The sequence below is a fragment of the Hyperolius riggenbachi genome, chromosome 2 (assembly GCF_040937935.1).
Source record: "Hyperolius riggenbachi isolate aHypRig1 chromosome 2, aHypRig1.pri, whole genome shotgun sequence".
NCBI lineage: Eukaryota > Metazoa > Chordata > Amphibia > Anura > Hyperoliidae > Hyperolius > Hyperolius riggenbachi.
In genome coordinates this window covers 558163382-558188184 of record NC_090647.1, presented here as the reverse complement: position 1 = coordinate 558188184, position 24803 = coordinate 558163382, and the positions used below count along the sequence as shown (strand labels likewise).

The following is a 24803-nucleotide window of genomic DNA, read 5'->3' as shown; positions in this document are numbered from 1 at the left end:
GTCATTAAAGGACTTCCGAGGCCAAAAAGATGAAAATTACACAATACCTTTTATATATCTGAATCCACGGAGGACGTCCAGCGCGTCCTCCGCACCGTACCGCCGTCATTGCTGCCTTTTTCTTCCCCCCCTGGCTCGGCCCGACCCCACTGAACGGGTCGCATAGGCTTCCACTACTAAGATGGCCGCCGCCTTGAGCCGCGGCTGCGCAGTACGCTTTGCCCTTAGTGCGACTGCGCAGCCTTCAGCCCGCCTCCCGCAGCGTACGGACATACGCTTGGGCAGCAGTACGGAATCCGTTAAAGATCCAATCCGCCATGACGGTTGTTATCGGTGCGCATTGCTAAACATAACTCACATGCTTGTGCCCACGTCCCAAGATCGCAGAAAAGACAGCTCGCCGCTCAAAAAAATCGCAGGTCGTCGGAAAAATTGTCAGGGAAATCGTGTGCTGGGTATGGCCTTCTTTAGTGGAAAAAGCCCTCAGATGCAGAAAACAGCCCTGAGAGGCAGGAAATGTGTGTAAAAAAGCAAATGTGATCAAAAACAGCTGAGGGGAGATTATCCAGTTGAAATTCCACCCCTCAGACCTGGGGCCAGTATATAGTCTCCTCATAAAAGAACTATAGACTTCCCCTAAAAGAGGAACTGATGCACATTGTCCACCGTGAAGCGGAACCTTTGAAAGACTTCAGGAATAATCAGGAATGTGTGCAGAAGTCCCAGGGGTGGTTGGACAATAGAAGTCACCCAGGCTAAGCATATTATTGTTCTATAGATGTCTGCCCTGTGATCAGGAACCAGAGAGAGAGGGCCCAAGTCCATCTACCCTTCCTGCCCCGGCCTGTGAGGTCCACCAGGGTGTCACATCTCCCACCTGCCCCTCCATAGGTGGTCAGAAGCCCCTGGAGGATGCACTCCATGGACTGCTGACTGAAACACAGGTAGTTTATACAAGATAACATGACCAGAGAACAGCAATGGGGGGAGTAATACAAACAGATTAATTACTAGATGGTGACAGAGGAGGAGGAGAAGTGATCCTCTGGTTGATATGGAGTCAGAAGAAGGTGTGGAGAGACTGGGGCAATATACGGCCACACACACAGGCCCGTAGGTCCACCACCATCCATTATTCATTTATGTAGAACCTTAAGTTCTGTAGAGCCTTAAGGTGCGTACACACGTCGGATTTGCGCAAACGACCAGTCGTTCGAACGTTACATCGGGCATGTGTACAGTCTGTCGTTCAGCTGATAAGAGCGGACTTGAGTGATCCGCCAAGCGCATCACTCAAGTCCGCTCTTATCAGCTGAACGACAGACTGTACACATGCCCGATGTAACGTCCGAACGACCGGTCGTTTGGATGTCCAAACGACAGGTCATTTGCGCAAATCCGATTGTTTATCTCGTCAGTTTATGTTCACCTCGGGTTCACTTTAAGGTGGCGATACATTCAGAAAAGAAATGGAGCCCCAGGCAAGATGGCAGTTTTTGTCCACTGCTGATGATGACCTGGCTTATTTATAGTTAGCTTTGGAGGGGGATAGCATCCGCCAGGACCCTATACTCTATCCAGGCCCTAGGCAGCTGCCTAGGTTTGCCTTGTGGATGATCCTGCTCTGCATACATCGATTTTGTGGACCTCTCGACAATCCAATTCAATAATTGTATCGAACTGGATAAAAATGGCAGGTGGGGCAGCAGATTCAACCATCAGTTCCTCAGATTCCTCTGTCGATCAAATCTAATGAGAGAGGGATCTATTGCTGCCAGTGTAGTGCAGACAGATTGCCAATAAATTACAGCATGAAATCTGTGCAGCTGCCTCCGCCTGCCGGACCTCCCATGTCTTGTATTGTGTACCCCTCGGGCCCCTGAGTGTTGCAGGCTCTCCTGTCCGCCGGCCTGCCTCCTCCTCTGTCCTGGGTCTTTCTTCATGGCCACTGGGGGGCGCCTGTACCCCCTGACTCCGCCACATCAGTACATACTGCCGTATCACTGTGTACAGGCGCCCCCGCTGGCCATGGAGAAAGACGCAGGACCCGAAAGGGGTACATACAGCACAGTCCCCAGTGTCTGGTACCGGTGGGGGATCGCCTGAAACACGTGTTTTTCGGTTGCTTGAAAAAAAACACAGACCTTCCCTAGTAAATACTTACCAAGCCTCCAGCGAAGTCTGGCAGCCTCCTCATACCTCCTCATGGGCTCCTAATGGCTTTCTGGCATCCTCCGTGCACGCAAGTGGGCGTGTCACATGACCCGTATCAGGGTGACAGGGGACACGCAAGCTTCCCATGCACCGCCCCTGAAAATCACTAGGATCCCTCCAGGAGGTTCGGGAAGGCTGCCAGACTTTGCTGGAGGCTTGGTAAGTATTTAAAGGGAATCTGAGGTGTAAATAAACTTATGATATAATGACTTGTATGTGTTTTACAGCTAAGAAATACAACAATAGGAGCACAGATATGAGTCTCATATGGTTTCCAGTACAGAAAGAGTTAAGAAACTTCACCTGTTATCTATGCAAAATAGCTTCTTTGAGCTCTGTAACAGTATAAAGTCATGGACAGCACTGTCTTTTGAAGCACTTATCTCAACTGTCTCTCATTGTTTCTTCTTTATGTTTTTTCTGCAGAGAAAAGTTCAAAGGGTCACTAGCTCTGCTCCGTGAAAGCATTTAAAATGCTGGGTGTTTTGTGGAAATGGCAATTATTAGAGAATGATGCAGTGTTATTAAAAAAAAAAAAGCTATATACAGGTAGTCCACGATTTACGAACGCCCGACTTACGAACAACCCGCCGATACGAATGGCATGTATTCTCTGTTTCCATGGGAGCAAGCCAAAAAAAAATGTTCAAATTGGACTTGTAGTTTTTGAGAAAATTGATTTAAAAAAAAAATCAAAGAAAAAATGGCTTTTAAACTTGTATAAATAGTTACAAAGAGCAGAGGTGGCACAGAGGAGGTACAGGGGACAGCGGTGACACAGAGGGGGACACTGGAGGCACAGAGGAGGTACAGGGGACGGAGATGGCACAATGTTCCGACTTATGAACAGATTCAGGTTAAGAACAAACCTACAGTCCCTATCTCATTCGTTAACCGAGGACTACCTGTACCTGAAAATAAAAATCTGAGAATATTTTCTTTGCTACAAATGTTCTAGTAAATTATCCGTATTACACAACCAATTCATTATATCATGAATTTTCTTTGCTTCAATATCACTTTAAAGAGAATCTGTATTTTTAAAATCGCACAAAAGTAAACATACCAGTGCGTTATGGGACATCTCCTATTACCCTCTGTCACAATTTCGCCGCTCCTCGCCGCATTAAAAGTGGTTAAAAACAGTTTTAAAAAGTTTGTTTATAAACAAACAAAATGGCCACCAAAACAGGAAGTAGGTTGATGTACAGTATGTCCACACATAGAAAATACATCCATACACAAGCAGGCTGTATACAGCCTTCCTTTTGAATCTCAAGAGATCATTTGTGTGTTTCTTTCCCCCTGTTCTCATGCACTGAAGTTTCAGGCTGCTCTTTTCTTCCTGCAAACAGCTTTGCCCTTGTTTGTAATTCCTCAGTATGTGAAAGCCCAGCCAGCTCAGAGGACGATTTATCCAGCTTGTAAAAAATAAGAGAGAAGAGAGAAGCTGCCCTAATCTAAATAATACAAAGGCAGTGTGCATAGAGGGGCCTGGAAGGGGGAGTTCATAGCAGAACCACAACACTGAAGAACTTGGCAGCCTTCCAGACACAGGCCGACAAGTCTGACAGGGGAAAGATACATTGATTTATTACAGAGACTGTGATAGTATAAAGTGCTGCAGTTAGCCAGAACACATTAGAATAGCTTTTGGAACTTGTAGGATGATAAAAAACAGGATGGAATTTTTGTTACGGAGTCTCTTTAAAATGCCTCCCAAATGCCCCAAAACTATAGTCTTCATCCCTTAAGCATACCGGTTAGTTGAGACTTCCAGTCGCCTGAATTCTGCATTCTGCATATAAACCAGCCCTAAGTGGACTGAAGTCAACATAGCTGGTAAGCTCCGGCCTACAGAGCCCAGCTCAGGAATGTCACCCTGGCAGAGCAGGCACACCATATGCTTTCTGATGCCCAGGCTGCCAGTATACCCAGCTGTGGGGCACACTGGTATGATATCATCGGCAGCCACCCTCTCTGCCTCCATTGTGCTTCGGGGATGTTAAATAAACTGTGTGGCTGCGGGCTGTGAATTCCTGCGTGCCCCCCTCACACAGCAGGATTAATCTGTCAGGGGGACGGCGGAGGGAGGGGGGGACAATGATCCCGCACTCCACTGAGCACTCAAGAGGCCTCATTCATACTTCAGAATCACTTGTAGAGAAATGCCGCTTATTAAGCCTCACAAACCCCCTCCAACATCAGGCCACAATTAACTTCAAGAGCCCGCGCCCGGGGCCCAGCCGAGAGTGACACCAGGAGATGAGGACCCTGAAGCCAAACATTGTTGTAGGACCCCGACGGCGGGCTGACGTCACCGGCTCGGCTGCAAACACGGCTAGATCCAACCGCCACGCTCCCGGGTTATTCAGGGGCCCCAGACCTATCTTACACTGCAAATCGCAGTTACGGTTTCTGATTCTGATTTGCGATTCCGATTTTCACTGGATGCTAACGACACAAGAAGAAAAACGCAGATGAAAAAACGCAGCATGCAGGACTTTTTTTAATAGTGTTAAAAATTGGAATTGCATGTAAAATCGCACCAAAAACACACCAAAATCACACCAATTCTGGTTTCCGATTTTGATGCAATTTGACATGAAATTCCGATTTCAATTTTTAATGTGGTTAAAAGAAAGTCCTGCGTGCTGCGTTTTTTTTTTGGTTTTTTTTTACATTTTTCTTCCTGTATTGCTAGCTTCCAGTGGAAATTACAAATCAGAATTGCGATTTACAGTGTAAAAGATGACAAGACAAATAACATTTATATCACACTTTTCTCCTGGCAGACTCAAAGCATTTGAGCTGCAGCCACTAGGGTGCGCACTATAGGCAGTAGCAGTGTTACGGAGTCTTGCCCGAGGTCTCCTTACTGAATAGATGCTGGCTCACTGTCATTATATTGGAGGGCAGTGATGTCATTAGCTGTCACTGGAGGGCAGTGATGTCATGCACAGAGAGCATAGATCTAGTCATGTTGGTGGATATTATTAATAACATTAGGAAATAAAGGAATCCTCCTCCCCAGACTCCGCCTCCAGAACGGCTGGCCTGCAGGGTGACCCCACATCTGATTGCAGCTGTTCTCCCATTTCCAGCTGCAGCACAATCACTTTCATGTATTCTGCTGATCTGGAACCAATCAGTGGAGAAAGAGGAGACGGAAGGGTGGGGGAGGGGGAGAGACCCCCGATTATTACCCCCCTCCACCCCCCCTCCCCCTCACTTAAATGGCTGTCACACTATCCTTCTGTCTAATAACGCCACATCACGTTAAACGTTAATAATAGTTGCGCACCTGCGGAGTTCCTCCAACTGAGTCCCGAGTGCCGATGCCACCTGTTCTCCACACGGTCACCCCAAACCCCAACGTCCGCTCAAAGGCTGGGCTGAAGAGAGGAATCAAAATGACTAAATTCATTAATGATCAAACAAGGCACGAAATAAAGTACTTTGCACTGACTGCAGAACATAAGTCACTCACCGAGGCAGCTGGGGTTAGTAAAGCAACTTGGGCAAGTTGGCTCACGGTTGTCCAACCGCCATAGAAACTCCATTGCGTTCTCTTTGCTCATTCTGTCCCCTCCCCTCTCCATGGAACAGAACTTGTTGCTGGACTGGAAGCCCCACTGTGTATGTGTACAACGATTGTTCCTACTGCTGCCCAAAACAATCTATGATATCTAACGCAATGGCTGCTGCTTGGTGCTGTCAGTGTCTATGTGGCTGCCATTAAACAGGCACTGTGGTGAAAAAACAACATAGTAAATGAAATTGCTTAAAGTGATACTTAAGTCAAATAAAAAAAATGAGTTTTACTCACCTGGGGCTTCCCTCAGCTCCCTGCAGCTGTCCGGTGCACTCGCAGCATCGCTCCGATCCTCCTGCTTCCGGTTTCAGAGACAGCCGCCGACAGGCTGGGAACGCGAGTTCTTAGTGTTCCCAGCCACAATAACGCCCTCTATGCTGTTATTGAGGCAAGAAGGCCGCAATAACAGCATAGGGGGCGCTATTGTGGCTGGGAACGCGAAGAATCACTCGCGTTCCCAGCCTGTCGGCGGCTGTCGCCAAAACTGGAAGCAGCCGCCGGCGGGGACAGGAGGATCGGAGCGATGCTGCGAGTGCACCGGACAACTGCAGGGGGCTGAGGGATGCCCCAGGTGAATAAAACTCATTTTTTTATTTGACTTAAGTATCCCTTTAATGTCTACAATATTCATTTATGAATGATTAAGTCAGTGTTTGTTCACCAGTTACGACATGTTTCACCGGAAAGGCTTCGTCAGGAAAAAATAGTGTACAGTGCAAAAATATCCAATAGAGACATAAGACCTCCCACCAACAAAAGTCCTAGCAGCAACAACCCAAGTCAGAGTTCTGTTGCACTGTACACTATTTTTTCCTGACGAAGCCTTTTGGGGTGAAACCTGTCAATATCTGGTGTCACTGTATATATCTGCACCCTCTTATGAGATCCCCTCAGTTTAGTGAGCAGTAGACTTTGCACAGGGCCTTGTTGTGTCCAAATGGGGCAGTAATTCTTCACCCATTGGTTACACTGACCTGCATCTGTCACTGCTCAGTCCTACATGTGTGTGAGATAGCCACACCCCTCCCTACTATTTACATATTAGGGAGGTGAGGGATCAGCGAGAACCCGAGCACACCTAGATTAGTAGTACATTTCCCCTGGTACTCTATTCGGAAACATTTGCATTTTACTCCAAAACTCCACCAGCATAAGTCTTTCCTGCCACTTCCTGCTTTACTGCACCTCTATAAGTCTTCCCAGCAACTTCCTGCTTTGCTCTAGATCCACCTCCATACTTCCCAGCCAATTCCTGCTCTACTCCAACTCCACGCCTTCCCAGTGACTTCCTGCTCTTCTTCAGCTCCACCTCCATACATCTTCCCAGCCAATTCCTGTTCTACTCCAACTCCACGCCTTCCCAGTGACTTCCTGCTCTGCTCCAGCTCCACCTCCATACATCTTCCCAGCCAATTCCTGCTCTACTCAAACTCCACGCCTTCCCAGTGACTTCCTGCTCTGCTTCAGCTCCACCTCCATACATCTTCCCAGCCAATTCCTGCTCTACTCAAACTCCACGCCTTCCCAGTGACTTCCTGCTCTGCTTCAGCTCCACCTCCATACATCTTTCCAGCCAATTCCTGCTCTGCTCTAACTCCACGCCTTCCCAGTGACTTCCTGCTCTGCTTCAGTTCCACCTCCATACATCTTCCCAGCCAATTCCTGCTCTGCTCCAACTCCACGCCTTCCCAGTGACTTCCTGCTCTGCTTCAGCTCCACGTCCATACATCTTCCCAGCCAATTCCTGCTCTACTCAAACTCCACGCCTTCCCAGTGACTTCCTGCTCTGCTTCAGCTCCACGTTCATACATCTTCCCAGCCAATTCCTGCTCTACTCAAACTCCACGCCTTCCCAGTGACTTCCTGCTCTTCTTCAGCTACACGTTCATACATCTTCCCAGCCAATTCCTGCTCTATTCAAACTCCACGCCTTCCCAGTGACTTCCTGCTCTTCTTCAGCTCCACGTCCATACGTCTTCCCAGCCAATTCCTGCTCTGCTCCAACTCCACGCCTTCCCAGTGACTTCCTGCTCTTCTTCAGCTCCACCTCCATACATCTTCCCAGCCAATTCCTGCTCTGCTCCACTGAGCAACTTCCTGCTCTGTTCCACCTCCATTTGTCTTCCTAGCCACTTCCTGCTCTGCTCCAGCCTTCATACTTCCCCCTGGCCATGTCCTGCTCTGATCCAGTTCCACCTTCATTCATCTTCCCAGCCATTTCCTGTTTTGCTCTAGCTCCACCTCCATGTGTCTTCCCTGCCTCTTCTTGCTCTTCTCCAGCTCCATCTACATACCTTTCTCCAGCAACTTCCTGCTCTGTTCCACCTCCATTTGTCTTCCTAGCCACTTCCTGCTCTGCTCCAGCCTCCATACTTCACCTGGCCATGTCCTGCTCTGATCCAGTTCCACCTTCATTCATCTTACCAGCCATTTCCTGTTTTGCTCCAGCTCCGCCTTCATATGTCTACCCTGCCACTTCTCCCTACTCGGCTCTAGCTCCACCTCTGTATGCCTTCCCAGCCACTTCCTGCTCTGTTTTATTACCATTTTCTTCCCAGCCACTACTTCCTGCTCTGCTCAAGCTCCACCTCCATAAGTCTTACCAGACATGTCCTGTTCTGCTCCAGCTCCACCTCCATACACTTTCCAAGCCACTTCCTGATGTGCTAGCTCCACCTTCATGTCTTCCCAGCCACTTCCTGCTCTTTTTCAGCTCCACCTCTATACATCTTCCCATATTCCTCCTGCCCTGTTGCTGTGGAGGTGGAAATACAGGAGCAGAGTGAAGCAGGGCAGCAGTAGCAGAGAAGAAAGTGCCTGGGAAGACATATGAAGGTAGAGATAGTTAATTATAGTTGCTATCAGTTTTCAGCAGTAGCAGAGCAGGAAGTGGCTAGGGAGACATATGAAGGTGGAGTTAGAGTTTTAGCAGGAGCAGAGTGGAGCAGAGAAGCATTAGCAGAGCAGGAAGTGGCTGGGGAGACATATGGAGGTGGAGTTGTAGTGTTTAGCAGGTGTAGGGTGGAGCAGGTAATCAGTAGCAGAGCAGGGAGTGGCTGGGGAGACGTGGAGTTGGAGTGTTTAGCCGGTGTAATGTCTGATTGCGCTGCCCGGAAGCTCCCTTCCACACGGAGTAGCACGCATGCTCAGTGTGAAGTTAATGATGCTGCTGGAGATAAAATACGAAATATTTCCACTCCCACACCTCTTACACTCACCAAATTTTCAGGGTAGAGAGGGGACCCCCTGAACGACCTCTATGCCAAATTGCAGCCCCCGAGACCCGCTGGTTCAGGAGATAGATTAGAGAAACCTATCTCACGAACCAGTGGTGCTCGGGGGATGCAATTTGGCATAGAGGTCGTTCAGGGGGTCCCCTCTCTACCCTGAAAATTTGGGGAGTGTAAGAGGTGTGGGAGCGGAGATAATTAGTATTTTACCTCCAGCAGCATCATTCTATAGGAAATGTCGCCGCACAGTCTCCTACTGCACATGCGGGGCAGCACAAATCCACAGGCAGCGTAATCAGACACAACACCGGAGCAGAGAAGCATTAGCAGAGCAGGAAATGGTTAGGGAGACATATGAAGGTGGAGTTGGAGTGTTTAGCAGGAGCAGAGTGGAGCAGGTAAGCAGTAGCAGAGCAGGTAGTGGCTGGGGAGACATATGAAGGTGGAGTTGGAGTGTTTAGCAGGGCAGAAGTAGCAGAGCAGGAAGTGGCTGGGGAGACATAAAGGTGGAGTTGGAGTGTTAGCAGGAGCAGAGTGGAGCAGGTAAGCAGTAGCAGAGCAGGGAGTGTTTGGGGAGACATATGGAGGTGGAGTTGTAGTGTTTAGCAGGAGCAGAGTGGGGCAGGGCAGCAGTAGCAGAGCAGGAAGTGGCTAGGGAGACATATGAAGGTGGAGTTGGAGTGTTTAGCAGGAGCAGAGTGGAGCAGGTAAGCAGTGGCAGAGCAGGAAGTGGCTGGGGAGACATATGGAGGTGGAGTTGTAGTGTTTAGCAGGTGTAGGGTGGAGCAGTAAGTGAGAAAGTGTCGGCAGTGCAGTTATGGGGATAGATGTGCAGTCTGCTCTGTATAGCGCTGTAAGGTGCAAGCAAAGAAATTGTATTTTTAGGAAGAGTGCAGCACTGGCCACCTCCATGTTTCTCAGTCAGTCAGTTTGCCATGTCTGTGTTTTTTTTTCTAGTCTGGCTGTAGATGTGGATCTGGGCTCTCACCCACCTGGTGAGCCTGATGCCCGGTGAGTCAGTACCGGGCGCGGTGCCAGCCTGCCCTCCCATGCAGAGTGCCCAGAGACGCCAACACACATTTCTTTAATTTGTTGGGCATTCCTGAGCTGTGACAGAATTGGGGATCACAGAGAGACCCCAGCGAGCCTGCGACACCCCTCCCCCCAAACCCCTCCCCCCAAATCCCTCCCCCAACCCCCCCCCCCCCCCCCCCCCCCCCCCCTCGCCGGGACGCAACTTTAACCCGCACTCGAGAAGTGATATTTATTACACACACTGAAATAGTTAACCTGCCTCACACCAGCCAGAAAGGAAATGAGAATAAGACCTTCTGCCCCCCAATGGAGGAGTAACTCTGCTTCCAGAAGACCCCCAGAGCCCCATAAATCTCACTTCTGCAAAGGAAGACGCTGAATAGATTGCCCCACTCAGCAGACCCAACTCCACTTCCACCCATCCATCAATCAGAGAGAGGAGAGATAAAGGGAGAGGAGAGAAGGAGAGAGAAACGAGACAGAGTCAAGAGAGAGGAGAGATACAGGGAGAGGAGATAAGGAGAGAGAAACGAGACAAGAGAGAGGAGAGATACAGGGAGAGAGAGAAGGAGAAACAAGCCAGGGACAAGAGAGAGGAGAGAAGGAAAGAGAAACAAGCCACAGACAAGAGAGGAGAGATACAGGGAGAGGAGAGAAGGAGAGAGAAACAAGCCAGACACAAGAGAGATTAGAGATACAGGGAGAGGAGAGAAGGAGAGAGAAACAAGCCAGAGGCAAGAGAGAGGAGAGATACATGGAGAGGAGAGAAGGAGAGAGAAACAGGCCAGAGACAAGAGAGAGGAGTGATACATGGAGAGGAGAGAAGGAGAGAGAAACAAGCCACAGACAAGAGAGAGTAAAGATACAGGGAGATGAGAGAGAAACAAGCCACAGACAAGAGAGAGTAAAGATACAGGGAGAGGAGAGAGAAACAACCCACAGACAAGAGAGAGGAGAGATACAGGGAGAGGAGAGAAGGAGAGAGAAACAGGCCAGAGACAAGAGAGAGGAGAGGTACAGGGAGAGGAGAGAAGGAGAGAGAAACACGCCACAGACAAGAGAGAGGAAAGATACAGGGAGAGGAGAGAAGGAGAGAGAAACCGGCCAGAGACAAGAGAGAGGAGAGATACAGGGAGAGGAGAGAGAAACAGGCCAGAGACAAGAGAGAGGAGAGATACAGGGAGAGGAGAGAAGGAGAGAGAAACAGGCCAGAGACAAGAGAGAGGAGAGATACAGGGAGAGGAGAGAAGGAGAGAGAAACAGGCCAGAGACAAGAGAGAGGAGAGATACAGGGAGAGGAGAGAAGGAGAGAGAAACACGCCACAGACAAGAGAGAGGAGTGATACAGAGAGAGGAGAGAGAAACACACCACAGACAAGAGAGAGGAAAGATACAGGGAGAGGAGAGAAGGAGAGAGAAATAGGCCAGAGACAAGAGAGAGGAGAGATACAGGGAGAGGAGAGAAGGAGAGAGAAACAGGCCAGAGAAAAGAGAGAGGAGAGATACAGGGAGAGGAGAGAAGGAGAGAGAAACAGGCCAGAGACAAGAGAGAGGAGAGATACAGGGAGAGGAGAGAGAAACAGGCCAGAGACAAGAGAGAGGAGAGATACAGGGAGAGGAGAGAAGAAGAGAGAAATAAGCCACAGACAAGAGAGAGGAGTGATACAGGGAGAGGAGAGAAGGAGAGAGAAACAAGCCAGAGACAAGAGAGAGGAGAGATACAGGGAGAGGAGAGAAGGAGAGAGAAACAGGCCAGAGACAAGAGAGAGGAGAGATACAGGGAGAGGAGAGAGAAACAGGCCAGAGACAAGAGAGAGGAGAGATACAGGGAGAGGAGAGAAGGAGAGAGAAACACGCCACAGACAAGAGAGAGGAGTGATACAGGGAGAGGAGAGAGAAACAAGCCAGAGACAAGAGAGAGGAGAGATACAGGGAGAGGAGAGAAGGAGAGAGAAACAGGCCAGAGACAAGAGAGAGGAGAGATACAGGGAGAGGAGAGAAGGAGAGAGAAACAGGCCAGAGACAAGAGAGAGGAAAGATACAGGGAGAGGAGGGAAGGAGAGATAAACAGGCCACAGACAAGAGAGAGGAGAGAGAACATGAGAAAGAAAAGGGGAGACTTTTGACGATTGACTTTTTCTCCTAAATCTGAATACACACCTAACAATGCAGGAAAATGGATCCCAGCGACGTCCCCTCATCCATCTTCCTGCTGGCGGGTACACACGATGGACGCAAACGGGAAGTCAAGCGGTTGTAGTACTTCGTGCGGAGTCGTCAGGGATCTTAAAGTTCCGGTCCACTGTGACGGTCGTTATCACCGTTCGTCGCCAAACATCATTTGAGTAATCATGCACTTAAACCCTCATCGCAAGTTCACGGAAACAATTGCTTGTCACTCAAAAAATCAACGGTCGTTCGAAAAATCATTGTACAAATCACGTAGTTGGTACAGGCCTAAGAGATCATTTTTAATTTTCTGTTTAAATTAACTTTTCAGCATTCTGCAATTAAAAAAGTACCAAAAAGTAGGGAAAAAGTATTGTCAATATTATACTGAGTATTTTCTTGCTTTTTTATTTATAATTTATTAAGAGGAAATATCACCTAGGAAAACGCTTAAAAAAGTGAATTGAATCAGGCCCAGAGTGAGAGGCGAGAGAAAAAAAAGTGAAAGATCGGGAGAGACAGACAGAGCAAGAGGATTATATTTGTGCTGAGACTAGGGTTAGTGGTTGGTAAGGTTGAGCAGGCTAACTTGAAATGCAGCCCTGGACCTGACTACTGGAGCATGCGAGCCACAACAAGAGGGGTTAACTTACCTACATCGCTGACTGCGCTCCACGCCTTGCTCCATCCTCCAGAGACTTCCACCTTCAAAGTGGGAGTTCCTTTGCAAAAGAGGAAGTCCCCGCAGGATGGAGTGCAGTGTGGAGCTCAGTGACCAGAGGCAGCGATGCAGGTAAGTGAACCCCTTTTTCCTCAGCCCGCATGCAGCAGCAGTGTCGCATGAGGCGTTCGCCCGCTCATCCTTAGTTGTCAGGTGGAGGTTTATTTTGGTGGGAAGCGAGGGTTACTGTCCAGGTGTTAAAGGTTCCAAGGTGGAAAGGATGGTTAGAGTTATTTTTTTAGAAAATGTTTTTCTGTTGGTGAGGTTGAGGTAGGTTTCAGTAACAGATTTATACAGTAGGGGAGGTTAGAGTTAGATGTCAGAAAGGAGATGATTTTGCAGGGGAGGTCTGGGTTAGGCGTCTGGAAGTGGTGTATGTTGGGGAGGCGTACGTTAAAAAGGGGCGATGGGAAAAAAGGGCGCCGGGATTTTAACGATAAACATGGATTACGTTTAAAAATGTATTTCGTTTAAAAGTAATGGTTTTAAACGTTATAAATCATTAAATAATGTGTATTAAATCGGCAATTGTAAAAACGTTAATCTTTCGCTTAAATAATGAAACGCATAATAACGTTTAACATTTTTTTTACTAAGGAACCCTCCGTGTACCTACCCCTAACCCCTAGACCCCCCTGTTGATGCCTAAACCTAAGACCCCCCCTGTTGGTGCCTAAGTAACCCTCCCTGTACCTACCCCTAACCCCTAGACTCCCCTGTTAGTGCCTAAACCTAAGACCCCCCTGTTAGTGCCTAAACCTAAGACCCCCCTGTTGGTGCCTAAACCTAAGACCCCCCTGTTGGTGCCTAAACCTAAGACCCCCCTGTTGGTGCCTAAACCTAAGACCCCCCTGTTGGTGCCTAAACCTAAGACCCCCCTTTTGGTGCCTAAACCTAAGACCCCCTGTTGGTGCCTAAACCTAAGACCCCCCTGTTGGTGCCTAAACCTAAGACCCCCCTGTTGGTGCCTAAACCTAAGACCCCCCTGTTATTTTTTTCGTTTAAAAATAATGTAAAAAAAAAAAAAAAAAAAAAGTAATGTTTTTCGTTTAAAAATAATGTTTGGGAAAAATATTGTACTGGTTTTCGTTTAAAAATAATATTTAAACATGTATAAATCATTAAATAATGTGTAATCATGAGAAACAGTAATAAAACATTAAGTCTCCGGGCGCCGCTTTTAAAACGTTAGTTTTCTCCGGCGCCCTTTTTTCCTACCGGGCGCCCATTAAACGATATTTATTATAGAAGTGAATGGCGGCGCCCGATTTGTCCACTAGCCTCAGGCGCCCGAATTTACTGTTTCCGTTGGGGAGGAGGTAAGAGTTAGGTGTCTGTTCAGTATCATATAGAGATCAGGGTCAGGGGTGAAGAATGCTAGTGTTAAGGCCTGTATCCACCCCGGCGATTGTATCCGTGATCTTGCAATGTGGGCACAGACGTACGATTAAGCGAACAACGCTTTGCGATGCGCAGTATAATGACCGTTGCAGGGGATTAGATCTTTAAGATACCCAACGCAAAGTGCCGTGATCGCTTGAACTCTCGTTCACGCCCGTCGTGTGGCGTCGCTTGTTCCCACAGACAGGAAGATGGATCGGGGGACCTCATTCGTTATTTTACGCATGTTTTTTGTGTTGCAGTGCAATGGGATACTCTTGCCGCATTGCAACGCAAAAAACCTAACTCATATGACCCTGCGACAGAGTGCACTGACAGGCTCATATGCATAGCCCCGCCCACCACTCAGTGACGTACTCCCTGCTGGGCAGAGTGCACTGACGGGATCACATGCGTAGCCCCGCCCACCACTCAGTGACATACTTCCTGCTGGGCAGAGTGCACTGACATGATCACATGCGTAGCCCCGCCCACCACTCAGTGACATACTTCCTGCTGGGCAGAGTGTGCTGACAGGATCACGTGCATAGCCCCGCCCACCACTCAGTGACATACTTCCTGCTGGGCAGAGTGCGCTGACAGGATCACGTGCATAGCCCTGCCCCCGCTCAGTGACGTACCCCCTGCTGGGCAGGTGTATACCATGGTCTGTATTATTATGTACCCCATGTTTATTACTTTGTACAGCGCCACGGTATATGTTGCATCTTTACAAATCAATAATAATAATAATAACATGCCAGATCTATAGATGACATCCCGTACATACGCTAAGGCTGAACACTCACCATCCGATGTGTTCAGCGACAAGCGTTCAGTGAGTCCTTTTCTTGCTCGTGCGTTACACGACGGCACATGATGGGTGCAAACGTCAAGTGATCGTGGTACTTTGCATGGAGTTTTCAGGGAAAGATACGGTTGTTATTGGAGCACGTCGCTAAACGTAATTTGTGTGATCATGCGCCTGTAACAATAACATTTCTATAGCGTTTTTCTACCGTAGGACTCAAAGCGTTTAGGCTCTCTGATTCATTAGTTGGTAGTTAGATGAAGTATTAACACAACAAAAGTTATATTTCTGCAAATGCCAAACTGAACAGGTGGGTTTTCAGTCTGGATTTAAACACGGCCAGGGATGGAGCTGTCCTGATCTGCGGAGGTAAGGAGTTTCATAATGTAGGAGCAGCATGACAGAAGGCTCTGGGACCAAAAGTTTCCAGGTGGACTCTGGGTATGACAAGATTATTAGAACCTGTGGATCTGAGAATGCAGGGATTGCTACGCAGCTGCAACATTTCTTTCTAGTATCCAGGGCCCAAAACCATGTCGCAAGATCACAAAAACGACCACTCGTTGCTCAAAAAATTGTCGGTCATCAGAAAAATCCTTGGGAAAATCACATGGTGGGTCGAGGCCTTCAAGTGACCCTGGCCTGAACAGTACCTAGAATAAAAAACGTCACTTAACCTTGGGCCTCCTCCAGCCCACCGTAGGCTGCGAGGTCCCCGGCGTCCTCCTGGCTCCTGTCCGTGTCCCTCCGGTGGCGGATCTTTACGCTCGTTGTCATGTGCATGACAGGTCTCCGCATGCGGAGTTTAGAGTTAGAAAACAGCGCATGCCGGCCGCCGTGATGACGCGTAGTTGCACGACGAGCGTGAAGATCCAGGAAAAGTCGCCGACACCCGCCCCAGGTGTCGCCGGTAACGGGAGCCGCCATAGGAGCCGTAGGGACATAGACAGGAGCCAGGAGGATGCCGGGGGACCTCGCAGCTTACGGTGGGCTGGAGGAGGCCTGAGGTTAAGGGCCCATTTCCACTTGTGCGGTGCAAATTCATTGCGGGAAAACGCAAAAATGAATTCGCATGCGGTCGTGTTAATTTTACCGCGAATTTGTGTACGTTTTCGCATATGTTAGTAAGTATGGGAATTTAATCATGTCAGTGCCTGTGTGCTTTTACATTATTATTATTATTATTTAGTATTTATATAGCGCCGACATATTACGCAGCGCTGTACAGTGTATATATATATATTTGTCACTAACTGTCCCTCAAAGGAGCTCACAATCTAATCCCTACCATTGCCATATGTCTATATTATGTAGTGTAAGTACTGTAGTCTAGGGATAATTATTATTTTTTTTTTTTTTTTTTTTTTTAGAGGGAGCCAATTAACTTATCTGTATGTTTTTGGAATGTGGGAGGAAATCGGAGTGCCCGGAGGAAACCCACGCAGACACGGAGAGAACATACAAACTCTTTGCAGATAGTGCCCTGGCTGGGATTCGAACCAGGGACCCAGCGCTGCAAGGCGTGAGAGCTAACCACTACGCCACCGTGCTGCCCCATGCATTGATTTTATGCGAAAACGTACGCAAATTCGCATAGTGAAAACGCATGCGAATTTACTATTAGGCTGCATTTCCACTTGTGCGGTGCGAATCGCCACGGTCCATGCGAAATTTTATGCGAATTCACATGTGAATTCGCATGGATGACGATGCATGCGAATTTAACCATGGCAGTGCTGGTGTGCTTTTCCATTTTTCTATGCGAATTCGCATGAAAATTCGCATGAAAATTTGCATACCTAAACATCATGCAAATTTCCTATTAAATACACGGTATGCGAATTCTGATGGCTCTGCCATGCGAATTTTTTCTGCACAGAAAAACGCAAAGGAATCCTGACAAGTGGAAACAGTCCCATTCACTTGTATTGCTATGCGAATTTGCATGCGAAAAACGCATGTGAATTAGCGATAGTGGAAATGAGCCCTCAAATACATTGTATGCGAATTCTGATGGCTCTGCCGAGCAGATGTTTCCTGCACACAAAACCGCACAGGATTTCTGACAAGTGGAAACAGGCCTATCTACTTGTATTGCGTATGCGGATCTGCAGAAGACGCAGGCAGATTCGCGATAGTGGAAACGGGCCCTGAGTGAAGTTTTATATTCTAGGCACTGCTCGGGGTCCCTTTAAGTTTTCACCCAAGGTGGTCTTTATCTGCTACGTTTAACCCAGCGTATGTAGTGAATTTGGCTTCATTGTCTCTGGAATACCTTGGCTGTGTAAACACATAAAATAAAGAGTACCAGTACTTTGGCCTAGAATGAGCATACCTTGGCCTAGTCAGGGTTAAACAGTTAAGTGACTCTAGATGTACCCCCCCCCCCCTCGGCCCCCCTCTCCTCCCCCCAGGCTGAGTCTCTCATATATCACTGACATAATGGGCAGAGCAAGGCCTGGACTCATGCTGGGCCCAGCGGTCACTCTTCACAGTGTCCCCCTCATCCCTCTGTGTGAGTGCGGGGAGAGAGCACTGAATAGCCCCGCAGGACGGAGAGAGAGAGAGATGGGCATTGCCTCGCTGACTGATAACCGTACATAATCGCTGTATGGGCCTGTCCCCTCGCCCCATCCCGGCTCCATCCGCATTCAGCCAGTAATTGATTATAGGGCCAGCGTGACAGGAAATAAGATCGAATTAAGAAGAAAGGGGAGCCCCCTCTGAGGCCCGCGCCTAAGCCCCTCCATTCACCACAGCTCGCCATTAGCGCCGCCGCGAGCCCCAGCGTTCCACAACACAGAAGCCCTCCTCAGCCATCAGCACAACAAGAGGCCCACATTCCCACATCGGGGCCCGCCGCTCACATTAATAGCGCCAATTTCACGCACATTCCAGGTTGGAAGAGGCCCCAGGTTCTCATAAATGTACAAAGCAACGTGCGGGCCGCTTAAAGGAGCCACAAAACCAGAGCGAAAGGGCCGGGCTTACGGGGCTTATGTGCAGAGACCGCGGAAATAATCCCCTCCGTCAGCTGCTGGATGTCACCTGAGCGCTCTCCTGTCCGACCTGCAGAGCTTAAAGGAGATCTATCGCAAAAGATGGTACATTATAAAATGCATACATATAAATGTTCAATTCTCCCAGAATAAAATGCATTGTAAATGACTTTTTTCCTGTGCACCTGTCCCTTAAGGCTGGAGTCCACTAGGAAATGCTGCAGTGCTTTTATATCACGGCAGGGCTGTGTGCAGCGATTCTTAGGGCATTTGCATGGGCAGCATGCTGGTGTAGTGTTTAGTGCTCTGGCCTGGCAGCGCTGGGTCCCTGGTTTGAATCCCAGCCAGGTCATCTGCATGGAGTTTGTAGGTTCTCCCCGTGTCTGTGTGGGTTTCCTCGGGGCACTCCGGTTTCCTCCCACATCCCAAAAACATACAGATAAGTTAATTGGCTTCCCCGTAAAATTGGCCCTAGACTATGATACATGCACTACACAATACATACATAGACATAGGACTATGGTGGGGATTAGATTGTGAGCCCCTCTGAGGGACAGTTAGTGACAAGACAATATACACTCTGTACAGCGCTGTGTAATATGTCAGCGCTATATAAATAAATAAAAAAATTAAACTATAAAACACTTTCCTAGCAGAAAATGGCTTCTGAGAGCATGATAGAGATAAAAAGGGGAATTTCTTATCAGTGAGGGTCACTTCCTGTCTGAGTCAGCCACTTACATACCTGATATTTAACTCTTTCAGGCAGAGGAAGAAAAAAAGGAACACAGCATTGTTATTTGTGTGCTAGGCACTGTACATACCCATGTTTATCTCATCATGTCACTTCGGGTATCCTTTAAATAATAATCGCAATTGGCTCCATTTCAAAGCACTGTACAGTTTCCGATTATACAGATTTTTTTTTTATTTTTGTTTTAAGTAAACGTTATTATACTTACCAGGTGTCTCGATGTCCAGCTTCCATCTGTATCCCTGCCCTCTAATGGAAGAGATCATAGCTGCTTCTCTAGGACCAATCAGAAAAGTGCCTGTGAACTCTTCTGCTGGGGAGGCGGAGCTACAGACAGAAGCTGGACATTGGGACAACCAGTAAGTATAATTAACTTTATTTAAAACTCAAATCGCTCTGTCCCCAAATCGCTGCACGATCGCTTTTCAGAGCGATTTTGCAGTGCTTCTATACTTAGCATTGAACACAAACACGCTCAAAATGCTGCATATCCTGGAATTGCGATTAACCCTAATTGCAATCGCTGTAGAGGGTTCAGACCCATTTAGATACATTAGCAAAGCATTTTCTGGAATTGCCGGCAATTGTTGGCGATCCAAAACTGCTGCCAAAAATTCCCTAGCGGGTCCCAGCCCCTACAGTAGGCAGTAAAAATCTGACAGATCTGATAGGTTTTGGACTAGTCTTTCTCCCCATGAGGGTAGGGAAGCTGACTGACATCTTAGTAAAGATCCTTTCCATGAAATGCTTTTGTAGAGAATTAGGCTAGAAAGACACTAGGCAGAATCGCTAGCGTTGTGGAAAACACTAGAGTTTTTGCCGTTCGTGAAAGTCTATGGGCTGCATGTAAAAACACATATATGTGCGCTTTACATTGTGCATTTTTTCAAAGCGCACAATTTTGAAAAACACATGTAAAACTCAAATAGTGTATCTGTGACATCTATACCTGGCTACCTTTACTGGTATACCTGAATACCTATACCGTGGGGACACCTATACCTAGCTTCCTGTAATGGGGTGCCTACACTAAGCTACCTGTACTGGGGCACCTATACCAAGCTACCTATTCTAGAGACACCTATACCTGGCCACCTTTACTGGTATACCTGAATACCTATACCGTGGGGACACATATACCTAGCTTCCTATAATGGGGTGCCTACACTAAGCTACCTTTACTGGGGCACCTATATTAAGCTACTCATACTGGGGCACCTAAACCTGGCTACCTATTCTGGGGGCACCTATACCTGGCTGATCATCAAACTGGGGGGGGGGGGGGGGGCACCTGACCCAGTGACAGGAGACCCCGGGGAAGGGGAGGGGGGCAGACACTGAGCACTTACAATAGATTTGATGAACTCTGAAGCTGAGTAAAGTCACTGCTGTGATTTGGATGGTAATGGGGGCTGCAGTGCTGTACAGGGGATGAGCCTGGCTGTGGATGGGCCTTTGTTTGGCGTCACAGCCAGAAAAAAACAATTTACAGATCTATTCAGTTCCAGTGTTTGAAGTTTGCTGAGTGACAGTGTGTGTGATTTACGCCTGACCAGCCGCCAGCAGGACCACTTCCTGCTACAGGGCCACTTCCTGCTGTGTGTGTCAGTACCATGCCCAGTACTGCTGTGCAGAGGCAGCGACTGCACCGGGCCCCTGGACTACAGGGGCATATCAAGGAGTACATCAAAAAAGGCCGCCTGGAAGGTTGAACGTCCAGCAATCCCGATAGTACAATATCGGTAAATGTACTGATATTTTGCTATTAAAGTGGACCTGAACTCTTGCACAGGACTGAAGGAAAACAGAGAAATTCACCCTGTATGTATTTACAGAGTTTAGCCTGTCTAATCCCCCCTCATCTGTGCCTAATCACAAGTTGTAATTTGATCCTCCCCTGTGTCACATGACTGCCTATGGCAGATAAGCCCACTTGAAATCACAGTCTGTAAACAATATGTCTGCTTCCATGGATTAGGAAGTAAAAACTGCAAATTTATTTCTGGATTTGTATCAGCTGTTTTTTGTTTAAAGGTTAGTATGCTGTTGTGTATCTTTTTAGAGCAGAAAGGAGTTCTGAGTTCAGGTCCACTTTAAAGTGTAAAAACGACAGCAAAATATCGATATTAAATACCGATATTCTATTATAGCTAAACCTAAGCCCATTCTCACACTGAACCCTTCCACTACTAATGCCTAATAGAGATGGCCCGAACTAATCGCGGGCGAATCTCTATGAGCACTGTACTACTTCCGGGTCTATATGACCCGGAGTAGTACACCTGCGCTGGCCCAGCGGTGCGCGTCTTTGATCACACGCCTGTTGCCGGGCACTCTCTGCACATGAGCATGACGTCACTCATGACTTCACGCACATGCGCAGAAGGTGCCCGGCAACAGGAGCGCGATCTAGGACGCGCACCGCCGGGCCAGCGCAGGCGTACTACTCCGGGTCATAGCGACCCGGAAGTAGTACAGGGTGAGATGTTCGCCGACATCTCTAATGCCTAACCCTAACTGCCCCCACGGTCCTTGCCTGAACCGTCCTCGCTGCCGCAACCCAACCCCCCCCCCCCCTCCACACACACATACGCACACACAAACACATGCCTATCCTTAACCCTTCCTACTCCATGCTTAACCTTAACCATCATCGCCGCTGCAAACCCCCAGAGGACGGCCGCAGAGATGGTCCCGGTCAGCAGCGGAGGGGTTGAGGAGGATCGAGGAAGTCACTGGAGCAACAGGGCAGAAAAGACAAAAAATAAAATGTATAAAAAAATGTTTACACCATTTTATGGCCAGCTGCTCCCAGGTCCACACTATGCGTGTTTGATAATTAGTTAGAGGTTAGAGTCCCTTCCAGAAGGCTGGCCTCATCGCAGTGGAAGGGTCCAGTGCGGAACACTCTGCATGCAAACTGTTTTGGAAGCTAACATCCTCCATTAATGTTAATTTGGTACATCAGTTTTGAATGCAAGTCGATGTGTATCCTGAATATAATTAGGCTCTGCACACCTCTGCTGGTAGTCATTCGGATGCAGCCTGTCTTGGGAAGCGCTGCCACCTCTCCCTGCAGATATGGGACACCTCTGCTGCTAGTTATTCGGATGCAGCCTGTCTTGGGAAGCGCTGCCACCTCTCCCTGCAGATATGGGACACCTCTGCTGTTAGTCATTCAGATGCAGCCTGTCTTGGGAAGCGCTCCCACCTCTTCCTGCAGATATGGGACACCTCTGCTGGTAGTCATTCAGATGCAGCCTGTCTTGGGAAGCGCTGCCACCTCTCCCTGCAGATATGGGACACCTCTGCTGCTAGTTATTCGGATGCAGCCTGTCTTGGGAAGCGCTGCCACCTCTTCCTGCAGATATGGGACACCTCTGCTGGTAGTCATTCAGATGCAGCCTGTCTTGGGAAGCGCTCCCACCTCTTCCTGCAGATATGGGACACCTCTGCTGGTAGTCATTCAGATGCAGCCTGTCTTTGGAAGCGCTGCCACCTCTCCCTGCAGATATGGGACACCTCTGCTGCTAGTCATTCAGATGCAGCCTGTCTTGGGAAGCGCTGCCACCTCTCCCTGCAGATATGGGACAACTATGCTGGTAGTCATTCAGATGCAGCCTGTCTTGGGAAGCGCTGCCACCTCTCCCTGCAGATATGGGACACCTATGCTGCTAGTCATTCAGATGCAGCCTGTCTTGGGAAGCGCTGCCACCTCTCCCTGCAGATATGGGACAACTATGCTGGTAGTCATTCAGATGCAGCCTGTCTTGGGAAGCGCTGCCACCTCTCCCTGCAGATATGGGACACCTATGCTGGTAGTCATTCAGATGCAGCCTGTCTTGGGAAGCGCTGCCACCTCTCCCTGCAGATATGGGACACCTCTGCTGCTAGTCATTCAGATGCAGCCTGTCTTGGGAAGCGCTGCCACCTCTACCTGCAGATATGGGACACCTCTGCTGCTAGTTATTCGGATGCAGCCTGTCTTGGGAAGCGCTGCCACCTCTCCCTGCAGATATGGGACACCTCTGCTGCTAGTTATTCAGATGCAGCCTGTCTTGGGAAGCGCTCCCACCTCTTCCTGCAGATATGGGACACCTCTGCTGGTAGTCATTCAGATGCAGCCTGTCTTGGGAAGCGCTGCCACCTCTCCCTGCAGATATGGGACACCTCTGCTGCTAGTTATTCAGATGCAGCCTGTCTTGGGAAGCGCTCCCACCTCTTCCTGCAGATATGGGACACCTCTGCTGGTAGTCATTCAGATGCAGCCTGTCTTGGGAAGCGCTGCCACCTCTCCCTGCAGATATGGGACACCTCTGCTGCTAGTTATTCAGATGCAGCCTGTCTTGGGAAGCGCTCCCACCTCTTCCTGCAGATATGGGACACCTCTGCTGGTAGTCATTCAGATGCAGCCTGTCTTGGGAAGCGCTGCCACCTCTCCCTGCAGATATGGGACACCTCTGCTGCTAGTCATTCAGATGCAGCCTGTCTTGGGAAGCGCTGCCACCTCTCCCTGCAGATATGGGACAACTATGCTGGTAGTCATTCAGATGCAGCCTGTCTTGGGAAGCGCTGCCACCTCTCCCTGCAGATATGGGACAACTATGCTGGTAGTCATTCAGATGCAGCCTGTCTTGGGAAGCGCTGCCACCTCTCCCTGCAGATATGGGACACCTATGCCGCTAGTCATTCAGATGCAGCCTGTCTTGGGAAGCGCTGCCACCTCTCCCTGCAGATATGGGACACCTCTGCTGGTAGTCATTCAGATGCAGCCTGTCTTGGGAAGCGCTGCCACCTCTCCCTGCAGATATGGGACACCTATGCCGCTAGTCATTCAGATGCAGCCTGTCTTGGGAAGCGCTGCCACCTCTCCCTGCAGATATGGGACACCTCTGCTGCTAGTCATTCAGATGCAGCCTGTCTTGGGAAGCGCTGCCACCTCTCCCTGCTGTCTAAAAAATGTCACTTGAGCATCCAGAGGATTTCCCCTACTGACATCAGTATGACACTTTTTTCTTTTAAAGTGTCAGGCTTACTTGTACACATATAAAGAAAGTCACCTGGCAGGGAGTAGAGCTTGTTTCCTTGGGTGACAGTGTAGGCCTGATGCTGTTCCGGCACTTTGGTCCACTCCACACACCCCTCCGCGTGCCCTTCCATGCCTACTATGCAATGCTGCAATTAGGATTTCCGCAAGCCCCGCTGCATGCAATGCTATCGGGTGCTGATATTTATTGTCACTGTCGCTAAATAGGGCAAATTTCCTTCCTTTGCCACAAACCGTGGCTTTTTACAGTAGGCGCCCATGACCACACCGTTTTTTTTTTCCGTAAGGACTCCTGCGCCCTTTTTTTCCGGTTTCACATATATCAGCGGTGACCTTCCTACCCCGGACCCACGCCCCGATCACACAGCGCACAGAACCGCGATGTATTTATACACGCAGGACTCCCGCTCGCCTAGATAAACAAGGATAACAATAAATAAAATAGCGTGGTAGGCGAGCGGGGCGATAATACGCAGAGGATCCGGAGACCAGCTTGAGACCGTGGGGAAGGCGGCCAAGAGAAACACCATATCCCAACCTTGTTTTTGTTTGGGCTCTCCGTCGTGTCAATGTGTTTAAACCGTCGATTAAAATCAACAAACGCAATAAAGAGTTTGTTTCCCTGGCCGGTCACATGACCTTGTTTTTTCCCCCCCTTTCTGTTTTGTTTTATTTTTAGTTTCCCCCGTAACCCCGGAGCAGAGCCTTGTGGGTAACGGTCAGGCCTGTGGGGGCCGTATTGCCTGTGATTAGTTACGCGATGTCACATAGATTTATGTGTGACGATTGGGGGCTACAGGCCTCAGCAATGGGCTCAGTAGGAAGCTGAACAGTCCCGGGCTCTCATT

At 48.8% G+C, this 24803-nt stretch overlaps 1 protein-coding gene across 6 annotated transcripts in view; it reads right to left on the bottom strand.

The window, feature by feature from the left end:
- Positions 1–8435, bottom strand: part of BOC (BOC cell adhesion associated, oncogene regulated) — a 194365-nt gene extending 185930 nt beyond the window's left edge. For 2 of the 6 annotated variants that reach the window (XM_068270897.1, XM_068270903.1), the window contains exons 1-2: positions 8234–8308; positions 5519–5609 (exon numbers count right to left, since the gene is read on the bottom strand). The gene's annotated coding sequence lies outside the window, so the exon portion shown is untranslated. Of the gene's footprint in view, positions 1–2517; positions 2635–5518; positions 5610–8187; positions 8207–8233; positions 8309–8353; positions 8373–8412 lie in introns of those variants that run through there. The other 4 variants (XM_068270898.1, XM_068270899.1, XM_068270900.1 and 1 more) reach the window with 4 other exon arrangements.
- Positions 8436–24803: the final 16368 nt, after the last annotated feature.